The sequence below is a fragment of the Mesoplodon bidens genome, assembly GCF_964165515.1.
Source record: "Mesoplodon bidens genome assembly, chromosome: 2".
Lineage (NCBI taxonomy): Eukaryota > Metazoa > Chordata > Mammalia > Artiodactyla > Ziphiidae > Mesoplodon > Mesoplodon bidens.
In genome coordinates this window covers 449,036-463,925 of record NC_138177.1, presented here as the reverse complement: position 1 = coordinate 463,925, position 14,890 = coordinate 449,036, and positions in this window count along the sequence as shown.

Sequence of the window (14,890 nt, the reverse complement as noted above, 5' to 3'; positions counted from 1 at the left end):
GGGCACAGGTGATGGTACGGAAACGTGGGAGGGTCAGGCTACGTGCTGATGCACGGGTCAGTGCCAGTGTACGGGCCAGAAGTAGGGTACGGTGTAGGGTAAGTTGTAAGGCTCGTGGTGGGTTTCCGTTCCGGACTAGGGTTAGGGTTAGGGAACGGCAAGGCTTAGGGCACAGGTGAGGGTACGGAAACGTGGGAGAGGCAGGCTACGTGGTGACGCACGGGTCAGTGCCAGCATACAGGCCAGGCGTTGGCAACGCCTTAGGTTAAGGTGTAGGGCTGGTGGTGGATTTCCTTTCCGGGCTAGGGTAAGGGTTAAGGAACGGCAAGGTTTAGGGCACATGTGAGGGTACGGAAACGTGGGAGAGTCAGGCTATGTGCTGACGCACGGGTCAGTGTCAGCGTACGGGCCTGGAATAGGGTACGGCGTATGGTAAGGTGTAGGGCTGATGGTGGTTTTCCGTTCTTGGCTAGGGTTAGTAGGGAACGGCAAGGTTTAGGGCACAGGTGAGGGTACGGAAACGTGGGAGGGTCAGGCTACATGCTGACGCATTCGTCAGTGCCAGTGTACGGGCCAGTAGTAGGCCAAGTCGTAGGGTAAGGTGTAGGGCTGGTGCTGGGTTTCCGTTCCAGGCTAGGGTTAGGGTTAGGGAACGGCAAGGCTTAGGGAACAGGTGAGGGTACGGAATCGTGGGGGGGTCAGGCTATTTGCTGACGCATTGGTCAGTGCCAGCATACAGGCCAGGAGTAGGCAACGGCGTGGGGTAAGTTGTAGGGCTGGTAGTGGGTTTCCTTTTCGGGCTAGGGTTAGGGTTAGGTAATGGCAAGGCTTAGGGCACAGGTGAGGGTAGTGAAACGTGGGAGAGGCAGGCTACGTGGTGACGCACGGGTCAGTGCCAGCATACAGGCCAGGAGTAGGCAACGGCTTAGGTTAAGGGGTAGGGCTGGTGGTGGGTTTCCGTTCTGGGCTATGGTTAGGGTTAGGGTATGGCAAGGCTTAGGGCACAGGTGAGGGTAGGGAAAAATGGGACGGTCAGCCTACGTGATGACGAACATGTCAGTGCCAGCGTACGGGCCAGGAGTATTCTTCGACGTAGGGTAAGGTGTAGGGCTGGTGGTGGGTTTCCGTTCTGGGCTAGGGTTAGGGTTAGGGAACGGCAAGGCTTAGGGCACATGTGAGGGTACGGAAACTTTGGAGTGGCAGGCTACGTGCTGACGCACGGGTCAGTGCCAGCGTACGGGCCAAGAATAGGGTACGGCGTAGGGTAAGGTGTAGGCCTGGTGGTGGGTTTCCGCTCCGGGCTAGGGTTAGGGTTAGGGAACGTCAATGCTTAGGGAACAGTTGAGGGTACGGAAACGTGGGAGTGTCAGGCTACGTGCTGACGCACGGGTCAGTGCCAGCGTACTGGCCAGGAGTAGGCTACGGTGTAGGGTAAGGTGTAGGGCTGGTGGTGGGTTTCCGTTCCGGGCTAGGGTTAGGGTTAGGGAACGGCAAAGCATAGGGCACAGGTGAGGGTACGGAAACGTGGGAGGGTCAGGCTACGTGCTGACGCACAAGTCAGTGCCAGCATACGGGCCAGGAGTCGGGTACGGCGTAGGGTAAGGTGTAGGGCTGTTGGTGGCTTTGCGTTCCGGGCTAGGGTTAGGGTTAGGCAATGGCATGGCTTAGGGCACAGGTGAGGGTACGGAAACGTGGGAGAGGCAGGCTACGTGCTGACGCACGGGTCAGTGCCAGCATACGGGCCTAGAGTAGGATACGGCGTAGGGTAAGGTGTAGGGCTGGTGGTGGGTTTCTGTTCCGGGCTAGGGTTAGGGTTAGGGAACGGCAAGGCTTAGGGCATAGGTGAGGGTACGGAAACGTGGGAGGATCAGACTACGTGCTGACGCACGGGTCAGTGCTAGTGTATGGGCCAGGAGTAGGGTACGGCGTAGTGTAAGGTGTAGGGCTGGTGGTGGTTTTCCGTTCCGGGCTAGGGTTAGGGTTAGGGAACGGCAAGGCTTAGGGCACAGGTGAGGGTATGGAAACGTGGGAGGGGCAGGCTACGTGGTGACGCACGGGTCAGTGCCAGCATACAGGCCAGGAGATGGCAACGGCTTAGGTTAAGGTATAGGGCTTGTGGTGGATTTCCGTTCCGGGCTAGGGTTAGGGTTAGGGAACGGCAAGGTTTAGGGCACATGTGAGGGTACGGAAACGTGGTAGAGGCAGGCTATGTGCTGACTCACGGGTCAGTGTCAGCGTACGGGCCTGGAGTAGGGTACGGCGTAGGGTAAGGTGTAGGGGTAATGGTGGTTTTCTGTTCCGGGCTAGGGTTAGTAGGGAAAAGCAAGGCTTAGGGCACAGGTGAGGGTACGGAAACGTGGGAGGGTCAGGCTACATGCTGACGCATGGGTCAGTGCCAGTGTACGGGTCAGTAGTAGGCCAGGGCATAGGGTAAGGTGTAGGGCTGGTGGTGGGTTTCCGTTCCGTGCTAGGGTTAGGGTTAGGGAATGGCAAGGCCTACGGAACAGGTGAGGGTACGGAAACGTGGGAGGGTCTGCCTACGTGCTGACGCACGGGTCACTGCCAGCGTACGGGCCAGGATTAGGGTACGGCGTAGGGTAAGGTGTAGGGCTGGTGGTGGGTTTCCGTTCCGGGCTAGGGTGAGGGTTAGGGAACGGCAAGTTGTAGGGCATAGGTGAGGGTACGGAAACGTGGGAGGGTCAGGCTACATGCTTACGCACGGGTCAGTGCCAGCGTAAGGGCCAGAAGTAGGGTACGGCGTCGGGTAACGTTTAGGGCTGGTGGTGTGTTTCCGATCCGGGCTTGGGTTAGTGTTAGAGAACGACAAGCCTTTGGGCACAGGTGAGGGTACGGAAACGTGGGAGGGTCAGGCTATTTGCTGACGCATGGGTCAGTGCCTGCATACAGGCCAGGAGTAGGCAACGGCATTGGGTAATGTGTAGGGCTGGTGGTGGGTTTCCTTTTCGGGCTAGGATTAGGGTTAGGGAACAGTAAGGCTTAGGGAACAGGTGAGTGTACTGAAACGTGGGAGGGTCAGGCTACGTTCTGACGCACGGGTCAGTGCCAGCGTACGGGTTAGGATTAGGCTACAGCGTAGGGTAAGGTGTAGGGCTGTTGGTGGGTTTCTGTTCCCGGGTACGGTTATGCTTAGGGAACGGCAAGGCTTAGGGCACAGGTGAGGGTACAGAAACGTGGGAGGGTCAGCCTACGTGATGACGAACAAGTCAGTGCCAGCGTACGGGCCAGGAGTAGGCTTCAACGTAGGGTAAGGTGTAGGGCTCGTGGTGGGTTTCCTTTCTGGGCTAGGGTTAGGGTTAGGGAACGGCAAGGCTTAGGGCACATGTGAGGGTACGGAAACTTTGGAGTGGCAGGCTACGTGCTGACGCACGGGTCAGTGCCAGCGTATGGGTCAGGATTAGGCTACGGCATAGGGTAAGGTGTAGGGGTGGTGTTGGGTTTCTGTTCCGGGCTAGGGTTAAGTTTAGGGAATGACAAGGCTTAGGGCACAGGTGAGGGTATGGAAACGTGGGAGGGGCAGGCTATGTGCTGACGCACGTGTCAGTGCCAGCGTACGGGCCAGGAGTAGGTTACGGCGTAGGGTAATGTGTAGGGCTGGTGGTGGTTTTCCGTTCCGGGCTAGGGTTAGGGTTAGGGAACGGCAAGTCTTAGGGCACAGGTGACGGTACGGAAACGTGGGAGAGGCAGGCTACGTGATGCCGCACGGGTCAGTGCCAGCGTACGGGCCAGGAGCAGGGTACGGCGTAGGGTAAGGTGTAGGGCTGGTTCTGGGTTTCTGTTCCGGGCTAGGGTTAGGCTTAGGGAACGGCAAGGCTTAGGGCACAGGTGAGGGTACGGAAACGTGGGAGTGGCAGGCTACGTGGTGACGCACGGGTCAGTGCCAGCGTACGGCCAGGAGTAGGGTACGGCGTTGGGTAAGGTGTAGGGCTGGTGCTGGGTTTCTATTCCGGGCTAGCGTTAGGGTTAGGGAACGGAAAGGAATAGGGCACAGGTGAGGGTACGGAAACCTGGGAAGGTTAGGCTACGTGCCAACGCACGGATCCGTGCCAGCGTACGGGCCAGGAGTAAGGTACGGCGTAGGGTAAGGTGTAGGGCTGGTGGTGGGTTTCCCTTCCTGGTTAGTGTTAGGGTTAGGGAACGGCAAGGCTTAGGGCACATGTGAGGGTACGGAAACGTGGGAGAGGCAGGCTACGTACTGACGCACGGGTCAGTGCCGCGTACTGGCCAGGAGTAGGGTACGGCGTAGGGTAAGGTGTAGGGCTGGTGGTGGGTTTCCGTTCCGGGCTAGGCTTAGGGTTAGGGAACGGAAGACTTAGGGCACAGGTGACGTTACGGAAACGTGGGAGGGTCATGCTACGTGCTGACGCATGGGTCCGTGCCAGCGTACGGGCCAGGTGCAGGCTACGGCGTAGGGTAAGGCGTATGCCCGGTGGTGGGTTTCCGTTCCGGGCTAGGGTTAGTGTTAGGGAACGGCGAGGCTTAGGGCACAGGTGAGGGTACGGAAACGTGGGAGGGTCAGGCTACGTGCTTAAGCGCAGGTCAGTGCCAGCGTACGGGCCAGGAGTACGGTATGGCGTAGGGTAAGGTGTAGGGCTGGTGGTGGTTTTCCGTTTCGGGCTAGGGTTAGGGTTAGGGAACGGCAATGCTTAGGGAACAGGTGAGGGTATGGAAACGTGGGAGGGTGAGGCTACGTGCTGACGCAAGGGTGAGTGCCAGCGTACTGGCCAGGAGTAGGCTACGGTGTCGGGTAAGGTGTAGGGCTGGTGGTGGGTTTCCGCTCCGGGCTAGGGTTACGGTTAGGGAATGGCAAGGCATAGGGCACAGGTGAGGGTACGGAAACGTGGGAGGGTCAGGCTACGTGCTAACGCACAGGTCAGTGCCAGCGTACGGGCCAGGAGTCGGGTACCGCGTAGGGTAAGGTGTAGGGCTGTTGGTGGCTTTGCGTTCCGGGCTAGGGTTAGGGTTAGGCAACGGCAAGGCTTAGGGCACAGGTGAGGGTACGGAAACGTGGGAGAGGCAGGCTACGTGCTGACGCACGGGTCAGGGCCAGCATACGGGCCAGGAGTAGGATACGGCATAGGGTAAGGTGTAGAGCTGGTGGTGGGTTCCTGTTCTGGACTAGGGTTAGGGTTAGGGAACGACAAGCCTTAGGGCACAGGTGAGGGTACGGAAACGTGGAAGGGTCAGGCTATGTGCTGACGCACAGGTCAGTGCCAGCGTACAGGCCCGGAGTAGGCAACATCGTAGGGTAAGGTGTAGGGCTGGTGGTGGGTTTCCTTTCCGTGGTAGGGTTAGAGGTAGGGAACGGCAAGGGTTAGGGCACAGGTGATGGTACGGAAACGTTGGAGAGGCAGGCTATGTGCTGACGCACGGGTCAGTGTCAGCGTACGGGTCAGGTGTTGGCTACGGCGCAGGGTAAGGTGTAGGGCTGGTTGTGGGTTTCCGTTCCGGGCTAGGGTTAGGGTTACAGAACTGCAAGGCTTAGGGTACAGGTGAGGGTACGGAAACGTGGGAGGGTCAGGCTACGTACTGACGCACGGGTCAGTGCCAGCGTACAGGCCAGGAGTAGGCTACGGCGTAGGTTAAGGTGTAGGGCTGGTCGTGGGTTTCCGTTCCGGGCTAGGGTTAGGGTTAGGGAATGGCAAGGCTTAGGGCACAGGTGAGGGTACGGAAACGTGGGAGAGGCAGGCGACATGCTGACGCACGGGTCAGTGCCAGCGTACGGGCCAGAAGTAGGGTATGGCGTCGGGTAACGTTTAGGGCTGGTGGTGGGTTTCTGATCCTGGCTAGGGTTAGGGTTAGGGAATGGCAAGGCTTAGGGCACAAGTGAGGGTACGGAAACGTGGAAGGGTCAGGCTACGTGACAACGCACGGGTCTGTGCCAGCGTACTTGTCAGGATTAGGCTACGGCTTAGGGCAAGGTGTACGGCTGGTGGTGGGTTTCCTTTCCGGGCTAAGGTTAGGGTTAGGGAACCGAAATGCTTAGGGCACAGGTGAGGGTACAGAAACGTGGGAGAGGGAGGCTACGTGCTGACGCACGGGTCAGGTTCACGGTACGGGCCAGTTGTACGCAATGGTGTATGGCAAGGTGTAGGGCTGGTGGTGGGTTTCCTTTCCGGGCTAGGGTTAGGGTTAGGGAATGGCAAGGCTTAGGTCACAGGTGAGGGTACGGAAACGTGGGCGGGTCAGGCTACATGCTGACGCACGGGTCATTGCCAGCGTACGGGCCAGGAGTAGGGTATGGCGTAGGGTAAGGTGTAGGGCTGGTGGTGGTTTTCCGTTCCGGGCTAGGGTTAGGGTTAGGGAACGGCAAGTCTTAGGGCACAGGTGATGGTACGGAAACGTGGGAGAGGCAGGCTACGTGGTGCCGCACGGGTCAGTGCCAGCGTATGGGCCAGGAGAAGGGTACGGTGTAGGGTAAGGTGGAGGGCTGTTGGTGGGTTTCCGTTCCGGGCTAGGGTCATGTTTAGGTAACGGCAAGGCTTAGGGCACAGTTGATGGTACGGAAACGTGGGAGGGTCAGGCTACATGCTGACGCACGGGTCAGTGCCAGCGTACCGGCCAGGAGAAGGGTACAGCGTAGGTTAATGTGTAGGGATGGTGGTGAGTTTCCGTTCCGGGCTAGGGTTAGGGTTAGGGAACGGCAAGGCTTAGGGCACAGGTGAGGGTACGGAAACGTGGGAGAGGCAGGCTACGTGCTGACGCACGGGTCAGTGCCAGCATACGAGCCAGGATTAGGCAACGGCGTACGGTAAGGTGTAGGGCTGGTGGTAGGTTTCCGTTCCGGGCTAGGGTTAGGGTTAGGGAACGGCAAGGCTTAGGGCACAGGTGATGGTACGGAAACGTGGGAGGGTCAGGCTACGTGCTGATGCACGGGTCAGTGCCAGTGTACGGGCCAGAAGTAGGGTACGGTGTAGGGTAAGTTGTAAGGCTCGTGGTGGGTTTCCGTTCCGGACTAGGGTTAGGGTTAGGGAACGGCAAGGCTTAGGGCACAGGTGAGGGTACGGAAACGTGGGAGAGGCAGGCTACGTGGTGACGCACGGGTCAGTGCCAGCATACAGGCCAGGCGTTGGCAACGCCTTAGGTTAAGGTGTAGGGCTGGTGGTGGATTTCCTTTCCGGGCTAGGGTAAGGGTTAAGGAACGGCAAGGTTTAGGGCACATGTGAGGGTACGGAAACGTGGGAGAGTCAGGCTATGTGCTGACGCACGGGTCAGTGTCAGCGTACGGGCCTGGAATAGGGTACGGCGTATGGTAAGGTGTAGGGCTGATGGTGGTTTTCCGTTCTGGGCTAGGGTTAGTAGGGAACGGCAAGGTTTAGGGCACAGGTGAGGGTACGGAAACGTGGGAGGGTCAGGCTACATGCTGACGCATTCGTCAGTGCCAGTGTACGGGCCAGTAGTAGGCCAAGTCGTAGGGTAAGGTGTAGGGCTGGTGCTGGGTTTCCGTTCCAGGCTAGGGTTAGGGTTAGGGAACGGCAAGGCTTAGGGAACAGGTGAGGGTACGGAATCGTGGGAGGGTCAGGCTATTTGCTGACGCATTGGTCAGTGCCAGCATACAGGCCAGGAGTAGGCAACGGCGTGGGGTAAGTTGTAGGGCTGGTAGTGGGTTTCCTTTTCGGGCTAGGGTTAGGGTTAGGTAATGGCAAGGCTTAGGGCACAGGTGAGGGTAGTGAAACGTGGGAGAGGCAGGCTACGTGGTGACGCACGGGTCAGTGCCAGCATACAGGCCAGGAGTAGGCAACGGCTTAGGTTAAGGGGTAGGGCTGGTGGTGGGTTTCCGTTCTGGGCTATGGTTAGGGTTAGGGTATGGCAAGGCTTAGGGCACAGGTGAGGGTAGGGAAAAATGGGACGGTCAGCCTACGTGATGACGAACATGTCAGTGCCAGCGTACGGGCCAGGAGTATTCTTCGACGTAGGGTAAGGTGTAGGGCTGGTGGTGGGTTTCCGTTCTGGGCTAGGGTTAGGGTTAGGGAACGGCAAGGCTTAGGGCACATGTGAGGGTACGGAAACTTTGGAGTGGCAGGCTACGTGCTGACGCACGGGTCAGTGCCAGCGTACGGGCCAAGAATAGGGTACGGCGTAGGGTAAGGTGTAGGCCTGGTGGTGGGTTTCCGCTCCGGGCTAGGGTTAGGGTTAGGGAACGTCAATGCTTAGGGAACAGTTGAGGGTACGGAAACGTGGGAGTGTCAGGCTACGTGCTGACGCACGGGTCAGTGCCAGCATACGGGCCAGGAGTAGGCTACGGCGTAGGGTAAGGTGTAGGTTGGTGGTGGGTTTCCGTTCTGGGCTAGGGTTAGGGTTAGGGAACAGTAAGGCTTAGGGAACAGGTGAGGGTACGGAAACGTGGGAGGGTCAGGCTACGTTCTGACGCACAGGTCAGTGCCAGCGTACGGGCTCGGAGTAGGCTACGGCGTAGGGTAAGGTATAGGGCTGTTGGTGGGTTTCTGTTCCCGGGTACGGTTATGCTTAGGGAACGGCAAGGCTTAGGGCACAGGTGAGGGTACAGAAACGTGGGAGCGTCAGCCTACGTGATGACGAACAATTTAGTGCCAGCGTACGGGCTAGGAGTAGGCTTCAACGTAGGGTAAGGTGTAGGGCTGGTGGTGGGTTTCCGTTCTGGGCTAGGGTTAGGGTTAGGGAACGGCAAGGCTTAGGGCACATGTGAGGGTACGGAAACTTTGGAGTGGCAGGCTACATGCTGACGCATGGGTCAGTGCCAGCGTACGGGCCAGGAGTAGGCTACGGCATAGGGTAAGGTGTAGGGCTGGTGGTGGGTTTCCGTTCGGGGCTAGGGTTAGGGTTAGGGAATGGCAAGGCTTAGGGCACAGTTGAGGGTACGGAAACATGGGAGGTTCAGGATACATGCTGACGCACGGGTTAGTGCCAGCGTACGGGCCAGGAGTAGGGTACGGCGTTGGGTAACGTTTAGGGCTGGTGGTGAGTTTCCGATCCGGGCTAGGGTTAGGGTTAGGGAATGGCAAGGCTTAGGGCACAGGTGAGGGTACGGAAACGTGGGAGAGGGAAGCTATGTGCTGATGCACGGGTCAGTTCCAGTGTACGGGCCAGTTGTACGCAACGGCGTAGGGCGAGGTGTAGGGCTGGTGGTGGGTTTCTTTTCAAGGCTAGGATTAGGGTTAGGGAACGGCAAGGCTTAGGGCACAGGTGAGGGTACGGAAACGTGGGAGGGTCAGGCTACGTGACAACGCACAGGTCTGTGCCAGCGTACGGGCCAGGTTTAGGCTACGGCTTAGTCTAAGGTGTACGGCTGGTTTTGGGTTTCCTTTCAGGGCTAGGGTTAGGGTTAGGGAACGGCAAGGCTTACGGCACAGGTGAGGGTACGGAAACGTGGGAGGGTCAGACTACGTGCTGACGCACGGGTCAGTGCTAGTGTATGGGCCAGGAGTAGGGTACGGCGTAGGGTAAGGTGTAGGGCTGGTGGTGGTTTTCCGTTCCGGGCTAGGGTTAGGGTTAGGGAACGGCAAGGCTTAGGGCACAGGTGAGGGTACGGAAACGTGGGAGGGGCATGCTACGTGGTGACGCACGGGTCAGTGCCAGCATACAGGCCAGGAGATGGCAACGGCTTAGGTTAAGGTATAGGGCTTGTGGTGGATTTCCGTTCCGGGCTAGGGTTAGGGTTAGGGAACGGCAAGGTTTAGGGCACATGTGAGGGTACGGAAACGTGGTAGAGGCATGCTATGTGCTGACTCAGGGGTCAGTGTCAGCGTACGGGCCTGGAGTAGGGTACGGCGTACGGTAAGGTGTAGGGGTAATGGTGGTTTTCTGTTCCGGGCTAGGGTTAGTAGGGAAAGGCAAGGCTTAGGGCACAGGTGAGGGTACGGAAACGTGGGAGGGTCAGGCTACATGCTGACGCATGGGTCAGTGCCAGTGTACGGGCCAGTAGTAGCCCAGGGCATAGGGTAATGTGTAGGGCTGGTGGTGGGTTTCCGTTCCGTGCTAGGGTTAGGGTTAGGGAATGGCAAGGCCTACGGAACAGGTGAGGGTACGGAAACGTGGGAGGGTCTGCCTACGTGCTGACGCACGGTCACTGCCAGCGTACGGGCCAGGATTAGGGTACGGCGTAGCTTAAGGTGTAGGGCTGGTGGTGGGTTTCCGTTCCGGGCTAGGGTGAGGGTTAGGGAACGGCAAGTTTTAGGGCATAGGTGAGGGTACGGAAACGTGGGAGGGTCAGGCTACATGCTGACGCACGGGTCAGTGCCAGCGTAAGGGCCAGAAGTAGGGTACGGCGTCGGGTAACGTTTAGGGCTGGTGGTGTGTTTCCGATCCGGGCTTGGGTTAGTGTTAGAGAACGACAAGCCTTTGGGCACAGGTGAGGGTACGGAAACGTGGGAGGTTCAGGCTATTTGCTGACGCATGGGTCAGTGCCAGCATACAGGCCAGGAGTAGGCAACGGCGTTGGGTAACGTGTAGGGCTGGTGGTGGGTTTCCTTTTTGGGCTAGGATTAGGGTTAGGGAACAGTAAGGCTTAGGGAACAGGTGAGGGTACTGAAACGTGGGAGGGTCAGGCTACGTTCTGACGCACGGGTCAGTGCCAGCGTACGGGTTATGATTAGGCTACAGCGTAGGGTAAGGTGTAGGGCTGTTGGTGGGTTTCTGTTCCCGGGTACGGTTATGCTTAGGGAACGGCAAGGCTTAGGGCACAGGTGAGGGTACAGAAACGTGGGAGAGTCAGCCTACGTGATGACGAACAAGTCAGTGCCAGCGTACGGGCCAGGAGTAGGCTTCAACGTAGGGTAAGGTGTAGGGCTGGTGGTGGGTTTCCTTTCTGGGCTAGGGTTAGGGTTAGGGAACGGCAAGGCTTAGGGCACATGTGAGGGTACGGAAACTTTGGAGTGGCAGGCTACGTGCTGACGCACGGGTCAGTGCCAGCGTACGGGCCAGGAATAGGGTACGGCGTAGGGTAAGGAGTAGGGCTGGTGGTGGGTTTCCGTTCCGGGCTAGGATTAGCGTTAGAGTACGGCAAGTTTTAGGGCACAGGTGAGGGTACGGAAACGTGTGAGAGGCAGGCTACGTGCTGACGCATGGTTCCGTGCCAGCGTATGGGTCAGGATTAGGCTACGGCATAGGGTAAGGTGTAGGGGTGGTGTTGGGTTTCTGTTCCGGGCTAGGGTTAGGTTTAGGGAATGACAAGGCTTAGGGCACAGGTGAGGGTATGGAAACGTGGGAGGGGCAGGCTATGTGCTGACGCACGTGTCAGTGCCAGCGTACGGGCCAGGAGTAGGGTACGGCGTAGGGTAATGTGTAGGGCTGGTGGTGGTTTTCCGTTCCGGGCTAGGGTTAGGGTTAGGGAACGGCAAGTCTTAGGGCACAGGTGACGGTACGGAAACGTGGGAGAGGCAGGCTACGTGATGCCGCACGGGTCAGTGCCATCGTATGGGCCAGGAGCTGGGTACGGCGTAGGGTAAGGTGTAGGGCTGGTGCTGGGTTTCTGTTCCGGGCTAGGGTTAGGCTTAGGGAACGGCAAGGCTTAGGGCACAGGTGAGCGTATGGAAACTTGGGAGTGGCAGGCTACTTGGTGACGCACGGGTCAGTGCCAGCGTACGGCCAGGAGTAGGGTACGGCGTTGGGTAAGGTGTAGGGCTGGTGCTGGGTTTCTATTCCGGGCTAGCGTTAGGGTTAGGGAACGGAAAGGAATAGGGCACAGGTGAGGGTACGGAAACCTGGGAAGGTCAGGCTACGTGCCAACGCACGGATCCGTGCCAGCGTACGGGCCAGGAGTAGGGTACGGCGTAGTGTAAGGTGTAGGGCTGGTGGTCGTTTTCCATTCGGGGCTAGGGTTAGGGTTATGGAATGGCAAGGCTTAGGACACAGGTGAGGATATGGAAACGTCGTAGGGTCAGGCTATGTGCTGACGCACGGTTTAGTGCCAGCGTACAGGCCAGGAGTAGGCAACGGCGTAGGGTAAGGTTTAGGGCTTGTGGTGGGTTTCCTTTCTGGGCTAGGGTTAGGGTTAGGGAACGGCAAGGCTTAGGGCACATGTGAGGGTATGGAAACTTTGGAGTGGCAGGCTACGTGCTGACGCACGGGTCAGTGCCAGCGTACGGGCCAGGAATAGGGTACGGTGTAGGGTAAGGAGTAGGGTTGGTGGTGGGTTTCTGTTCCGGGCTAGGATTAGCGTTAGGGTACGGCAAGTTTTAGGGCACAGGTGAGAGTACGGAAACGTGTGAGAGGCAGGCTACGTGCTGACGCATGGTTCCGTGCCAGCGTATGGGTCAGGATTAGGCTACGGCATAGGGTAAGGTGTAGGGGTGGTGTTGGGTTTCTGTTCCGGGCTAGGGTTAGGTTTAGGGAATGACAAGGCTTAGGGCACAGGTGAGGGTATGGAAACGTGGGAGGGGCAGGCTATGTGCTGACGCACGTGTCAGTGCCAGCGTACGGGCCAGGAGTAGGGTACGGCGTAGGGTAATGTGTAGGGCTGGTGCTGGTTTTCCGTTCCGGGCTATGGTTAGGGTTAGGGAACGGCAAGTCTTAGGGCAGAGGTGAGGCTACGGAAACGTGGGAGAGGCAGGCTACGTGATGCCGCACGGGTCAGTGCCAGCGTATGGGCCAGGAGCAGGGTACGGCGTAGGGTAAGGTGTAGGGCTGGTGCTGGGTTTCTATTCCGGGCTAGCGTTAGGGTTAGGGAACGGAAAGGAATAGGGCACAGGTGAGGTTACGGAAACGTGGGAGAGGCAGGCTACGTGCTGACGCACGGGTCAGTGCCAGCGTACATGCCAGGAGTAGGGTACTACGAAAGGTAAGGTGTAGGGCTGGTGGTGGGTTTCCGTTCCGGGCTAGGGTTAGGTTTAGGTAACGGTAAGGCTTAGGGAATAGTTGAGGGTACGGAAACGTGGGAGAGGCAGGCTACGTGCTGACGCACGGCTTAGTGCCAGCGTACGTGCGAGGAGTAGGCTACGGCATAGGGTAAGGTGTAGGGCTGGTGGTGGGTTCCCGTTCCGGGCTTGAGTTAGGGTTAGGGAACGGCAAGGCTTAGGGCACAGGCGAGGGTACGGAAACGTGGCAGAGGCAGGCTACGTGCTGACACACGGGTCAGTGGTAGCATACGTGCCAGCAGTACGGTATGGCGTAGGGTATGGTGTAGGGCTGGTGGTGGGTTTCCATTCCGGGCTAGGGTTAGGGGTAGGGAACGGCAAGGCTTAGCGAACAGGTGAGTGCACGGAAACATGGAAGGGTCAGGCTACGTGCTGACGCACGGCTCAGTGCCATCGTACGGGCCAGGAATAGGGTACGGCACAGGGTAAGGTGTAGGGCTGGTGGTGGGTTTCCGTTCCGGGCTAGGGTTAGGGTTAGGGAATGGCAAGGCTTAGTGAACAGGTGAGTGTACGGAAACATGGAAGGGTCAGGCTACGTGCTGACGCACGGCTCAGTGCCATCGTACGGGCCAGGAGTAGGGTACGGCACAGGGTAAGGTGTAGGGCTGGTGGTGGGTTTCCTTTCCGGGCTAGGGTTAGGGTTAGGGAACGGCAAGGCTTAGGAAACAGGTGAGGGTACGGAAACGTGGGAGGGTCAGGGTACAGGCTGACGCACGGGTCATTGCCACCGTACCAGCCAGGAGAAGGGTACAGCGTAGGTTAAGGTGTAGGGATGGTGGTGAGTTTCCGTTAAGGGTTAGGGTTAGGGTTAGGGAATGGCAAGGCTTAGGGCACCGGTGAGGGTACGGAAACGTTGGAGAGGCAGGCTACGTGCTGACGCACGGGTCAGTGCCAGTGTATGGGCCAGAAGTAGGGTACGGCGTAGTTTAAGGTGTAGGGCTGGTGGTGGGTTTCCGTTCCGGGCTAGGGTTAGGGTTAGGGAACGGCAAGTCTTAGGGCACAGGTGAGGGTACGGAAACGTTGGAGGGTCAGGCTACATGCTGGCGCACGGGTTAGTGCCAGCGTACGGGCCAGAAGTTGGGTACGGCGTCGGGTAACGTTTAGGGCTGGTGCTGGGTTTCCGTTCCGGGCTAGGGTTAGGGTTAGAGAACGACAAGCCTTAGGGCACAGGTGAGGGTACGGAAACGTGGGAGGGTCAGGCAAATTGCTGACGAACGGGTCAGTGCCAGCATACAGGCCAGGAGTAGGCAACGGTGTAGGGCAAGGTGTAGGGCTGGTGGTGGGTTTCCTTTCCGGGCTAGGTTTACGTTTAGGGAACGGCAAGGCTTAGGGAACAGGCGAGGGTACGGAGACGTGGGAGAGGCAGGCTACGTGCTGACGCACGGGTTAGTGCCAGCGTACGGGCCAGGTGTCGGGTACGGCGTAGTGTAAGGTGTAGGGCTGGTGGTGGGTTTCCGTTCCGGGCTAGGGTTAGGGGTAGGGAACGACAAGGCTTAGGGTACAGGAGAGGGTACGGAAACGTGGGTGGGTCAGGCTACGTCGGGACACACGGGTCAGTGCCAGCATACGGGCCAGGTGTCGGGTACGGCGTAGGGTAAGGTGTAGGGCTGGTGGTGGGTTTCCGTTCCGGGCTAGGGTTAGGGTTAGGGAACTGCAACGCTTAGGGCACAGGTGAGGGTACGGAAACGTGGGAGAGGCAGGCTATGTGCTGACGCACGGGTCAGTGCCAGCGTACGGGCCAGGAGTAGGTTACGGTGTAGGGTAAGGTTTAGGGCTGGTGGTGGGTTTCCGTTCCGGGCTAGGGTTAGGGTTAGGGAACGGCAAGGCTTAGGGCATAGTTGAGGGTACGGAAACGTGGGAGAGGCAGGCTACGTGCTGACGCACGGCTTAGTGCCAGCGTACGGGCCAGGAGTAGGGAACGGCATAGGGTAAGGTGTAGGGCTGGTGGTGGGTTCCCGTTCCGGGCTAGGGTTAGGGTTAGGGAACGGCAAGGCTTAGGGCACAGGTGACGGTACGGAAACGTGGGAGGGTCAGGCTACATG